Below are 5,707 nucleotides of genomic sequence, written 5' to 3'. Positions count from 1 at the left end.
AACAAGCTTCCAGTAGAAGTGGTAGAGGCAGGTTCGATATTGTCACTTAAAGTAAAATTGGATAGGTATATGGACAGGAAAGGAATGGAGGGTTATGGGCTGAGTGCAGGTCGGTGGGACTAGGTGAGAGTAAGCGTTCGGCACAGACTAGAAGGGCTGAGATGGCCTGTTTCCGTGCTTTAATTGTTATATGGTTAATGTGCAGTTTTTCATTACATTTCTTTGTTCTACTGTGAATGCCTGTAAGAAAATGAATCTAAGGGCAGTATATGATGTACTTCGATAATAAATTTACTTTGAACTGGAATTGTATGGGAGATGCCAAGAAGATTTGGAATCTTAGAGATCCCAAGCCAACTGCAAACCTTTTTCAACTATGCTCCTAAATTGGATTACTCATCACTATCAATTATCGAGCAGCAAAAGATATAGTTGAGGACTTTCCTCTGCAAATACCTGCTGTTTTCTTGTTTGAATGAATAGGAACATCTGAGAGAGATAAAGTATTAAGGAATTGTTTTATTTAAATGTACTTATTCAAATGATTTTAATTGCTTTAAGACGTTTGTAAATTTGTCCTTTAGTTTTAGTTCATTTTTAAAACTGAAATCATTTTAAAATTGTTTCAATTAATCATTAACCATTTCTGAATGTCAGAAATACATGGAAGAACACAGCAGGTCAAGCGGCATCTATGGAGGAAAATGTACAATCTTTAGGGTTGACTCTTCATCTGGTCCACCCAGTCTCGAAAAGTCTCAAATCAAAACATTGACTGCCATTTCCCTCCTAGATGCTACTTGACCTGCTGAGTTCCTCCAGAGCCTTTCAGTGTCAGATTCTAATATCTGCAGTCCCTCAAGTCTCAGCCCAAAGCACATGAAGCTTTTGACACATTTTGTTCTCCAGCTAAGCAAAGGGCCTCAACTCTATGACCTAGTTAGCTGTCAAAAGACTTTCAAACCTGTTCTGGTTCTCATTATTCACAACCCTTTGCCTCCTAGTGCATAATTATTTATGTGAACAAGGACCTTCCATCGTAAAGGACTATGTTGAGTTGATAAATGGCAGATCTACAGAAGGCAACTTTGTAGCACAGGCAGTAAATGTGGGCCATATTCTTTTAATATACACATTTTACATTACCTCAGTTGAAAGCACTAGTTGATAAAGCATGCCAGAATAAGCTTCACTGCATATTTTCCTCAGCTCTAGGAGTCAAAGATTAATTTCCCATACCAACCACGTGCACAATTCATTTTGTGTAATGTATTTCATAACATAGCAAATGCAAGGCTGCAAATTTCCATGATTTACATTAACATAAAACTTCAGTATACAATCAGGTCATAACACATTGAAACAGTTGCAGATATATCCACATTTTTTTACATTCTATTTTAAATGCTCACAAAGGGGCACTATTTAATAATTATATTAAAAGAAAGAAAAAAGTCAACCCAGCAGTTTCTGGTAAGTAGATACCCAAAACCAGTTGAATGCAAACTGAAGAAGTAGGACAAAAACTTAGTAATTTGTGTTTTTGGTTGTGCATGTTAGATTTCTGCAGAATAACAAAGGATAATGGACTGCTTTCATACAATGTTTTCAACAATTGCCTCCTCCAACTCTTCATTTTCATTGTAATATTCAAGATGATTGTTGATACCTTCGACTTCTTTGCAGTTCAAGTAGTAAAATCATGTAATTTTCACTCCCAGCTGTTTCTGGTATCTCCAATCCTGAATGCTTGAAACTGCTGTGAGTAAAACAGTTCTGAATTGTCTTACTACATATTTCTCACCAACTATCAAATGACAAACTGTATTGCTTCTGAATTTGTGTCCATCGACCTAAATGGTAACCTAACACAAGCACAGGCAACCTAGACTATTTCAAAACTGTTTGCTTTAAACACAATGTGGTGTCTATTGGAAAACACAACTGAATGCAACTGATGCTAGTTATAAACTGTTTGTCAACAGTCTCCTGTCTGAATTAAGTAGCATAATGCCCCAAATAAAAAAGGGAATAACAGCTATTTTTAAAAAATTAGCTTTTGTTCTTTGAGTTGTCCCAAATAAGTGGCTGCCCCAATTATCCAATGACCCAGTTAAATGAAATCCACTGTACTTAAAGAGTCAATTCAATAAGCAGAAAGTAGAAAAAATTGAAGTGAAAGAGCAGGAAATCAGATTAAGAATTGATGGAGATGGGGTGATTTAGCAGACCAGCACAAGTGGACTAAAAGGACCCTCTTTCACATTGACTTACAGAAAATTGATAAACCATAGGAAATGATGTTCAAATATCAGTGAGCCCAATTGATTCTAAACTGTCAATGTTCAAAACAAAATGAATGAAATATTTAAAATTAAAATCCAGAATAACACTTTGTATTCTATTGGGTAGCCTCCAACCTGATTGCACGAATATTGATTTTTCCTTCTGGTAAAAAATAATTCCCTCCCCTTCCTCTTCTATTCCTCACTCAGGCCTCTTACCTCTTCTCACCTACCTATCACCTCTCCCTGGGTCCCCTCCTCCTTCCCTTTCTCTTACCATCCACTCTCCTCTAGTTCCAGATTCCTTCCTCCCCAGCCCTTTCTTTTTCCAGCTCACCTGGCTTCACCTAATACCTTCTAGCTATCCTCCTCCTCCTTCCCCCAGTTCTTTATTTTGTAGTTTTCTCCCTTCCTTTCCAGTCTTGATGAAGGGTCTTGGCCCGAAATGTTGACTGTTTATTCATTTCCATAGATGCTGCCTGACCTGCTGAGTTACTCCAGCATTTTGTGTGTGTTATTCAGGAATAATGTACCCAATGTTGTTTAGTCTGTCTAAGGATTATTGGCAGGAACATTCCAAGTCCTTAAATATGGCTCCATTCAACCGCTTAAAGGATTTCCATCCAGCTTGAGCTTATCTTTAAGGATTTCTTGAAGAGAAAGAAATTCTGGAATTTATCAGCAGCTGTTTTGTATCTAAGTAGACAAATAACTAGCTAATCAAATCAATTCACAAACTGCTCAATTTGCAAATTAAACACAGAAAATGCTTGAAATACTCAGCAGGTCAGGCAGCGTCTATGGAGCATTAAAAAAAGCGGCTTGTCAATGACTTCTCTGATCTTCAAAGGCAAGAATAGTGATAACAAAAGCATAGTAGATATTTAAGATATTCAAACTCAGATTTCTAGAAATGTTCTATTAATTTACCTCTTTAAGGAAACACTGAAAATCTTTTCTCATGTTCCTTTTATTTAAAAATTAATTGATAAAGTACTGTGATACAGTATGAAATAAATGTGTTCATGTGTATTTCACTAGTTATCAGTACTAAAGATGTATTGTTGAGTATTTGTACGGTTCTTGGATATATTAGCCATAGCTGAATTGATACAAACTTGTATAATAATATCCTCTCACACCTCACAGGCACATCTTGCAGCACCCTTGCCATTTTTCCTTAGTGTTTGTCTGTTTTAGAGACTGAGTTGCTGGCTTGATGTTCAACCCAGCACACATGGAAAGTGTGCAAGGAGTCAGCCGTATTTGAATCTTGCCTTAAGTCCAGTGCGGAAGCCACTACACTACCGGCCAGTTACTCTAGCCAAAATACCAAATGCTATGCCATGATCATCAATTTATTCAAACTATTAATATTCATGTATGATTTCATATTATACTGTAGATACTTTAAAAATTCACACAGGGAGCTACAGATAAACTATGACACAATGCAAGAAAATGGTCACCTGTTTGCTCAACAACACACACAAAGTGCTGGTAGAACACAGCAGGCTAGGCAGCATCTATAGGGAGAAGCGCTGTCGACGTTTCAGGCCGAGACCTTTCGTCAGGACCCGTTTGCTGATGGATTGTGGCCCCAATATACATCTACTGCATTATCCTGCAAGATCATTGACTCATCCAATGCTTATAATTAAACTAGATTATTAAAACCAGTTTGGAATTAAATGACAGTTGTAGTCTGTTGACATGTACATATTTGTAGTTTTCACAGATCAGATATTTTGTTTACATAACTAAATTCTCAACCTCACAGACAACTTATATTCTCTCCCTCCTTATAGATAACTTAAAAACAAATTTGATTTTAGGACTTGGATACTCAACACAACAATATGAAACTTGGTAATAAATATCATTTGCTTAAATTGATTTTCATGTTAAATGTCACATTACTGCTAGTCATGAATGGTTATACAGAATAGAATATAAACTTAAAGAATGAATCTACATGTTTGCAAGAAATATTGTCCCCCCCCCCATATAAAAATAGTTTAACAAACTGAAGAAATGAACATGAATACACATCACATACAAGAATGCAGGGCTCATGACAATCACTGCAAGTGTCTGTAATAACCTCCAAAATTTGTGTTACATTTAGCCACTTTATAAGTCCTCAAAATTACAGATAGAAGACCAAATGGTATTTGTAACTTTTCACTTTGCATTCCATGACAGAATCTGAAACAACAAAAATTGAAAATGATACTGAGAGTCCCTTAGCAGAAGGACTAATTTGATGTAATTAGCAACTTAAATGAGCATGTTATTCACACATATCAGCTTGTTTACTTCTTAAAAAAGTCTAGGTTTTCTCCCCCCCAAAATCTTTACTTCATGTACTACTCAAAAGCTGTCTGAAAGTTCCACTTGTCGAACAGGCACCCAGAATAATGGGGAGCTACTTACAAAGATGTCATCCCAAGACTAACACTGGCACAATTGTAAATCAATAGTATAAACTTACAATTCCAATCACTGTTTATTATCTCCCTTTCCATGAATTAATTCATGGAATTGACATTTTGAAAAATATCAGAAACATCACACCTGCTCTATCTAGTAAAAAGTGCAGTTCTGTCAGAAAATTACACCTGATTTTGGCAATTGAGACCCTCCATGTGAATATTTTTTTTAAAAAATGGTGAGGAAACATTAATTTCATTGCAAACAACTTGTAAGGATTTTTAAAACACTACCAAACTTGCTATTTGAAACCCAAGAAACATTTGTTGACAACAAATGGGATTTCACATCTGAATGCCTTATTTCGAGAGTACATTTGAACTTGTCATACAATAGATCCAAAATTTTTACGTCCATCAAGAATCACTGATATAAAAATGATTTTACACCCTCAAATGGAGGAGACCTACTTAACATTTCAAAAAGGCTATTGTCATTACAATTTACTTTAAAAATCTACCTTAAGACAATCATTTCTGGAATTAGAGAACAATTGCATAAGCTTACTTACTTAACTTTATTGTCACCAAACAATTGATACTGGAGAGTACAATCATCACAGCGATATTTGATTCTGCACTTCGCGCTCCCTGAAGTACAAATTAAAGTAAATATAATAAAAATTTAAATTATAAATCATAATTAGAAAATAGAAAAGGGAAAGTAGGGTAGTGCAAGTCAGATCCAGATATTTGGAAGGTTCGGCCCAGATCTGGGTCAAGCTTAAATGGTTAATTCAGATATTAACCATCAAAAACCTATATTCAATGCTTCTTGGGCATTTCTGGTTGTTATAAAAGTAATTATTATTTTAAATACTAGCTTCCATGAGGAAATTGAAATTGGTTTTAGGAGAATATAAATAATCTTCAGAGATCAGAACTCACTGCTAAAATTAGAGGATAAATGAAGTCAAACATCTACACATA

Source organism: Hemitrygon akajei, chromosome 4 (assembly GCF_048418815.1).
Source record: "Hemitrygon akajei chromosome 4, sHemAka1.3, whole genome shotgun sequence".
NCBI classification, from domain to species: domain Eukaryota; kingdom Metazoa; phylum Chordata; class Chondrichthyes; order Myliobatiformes; family Dasyatidae; genus Hemitrygon; species Hemitrygon akajei.
This window is presented reverse-complemented; position numbering follows the sequence as displayed.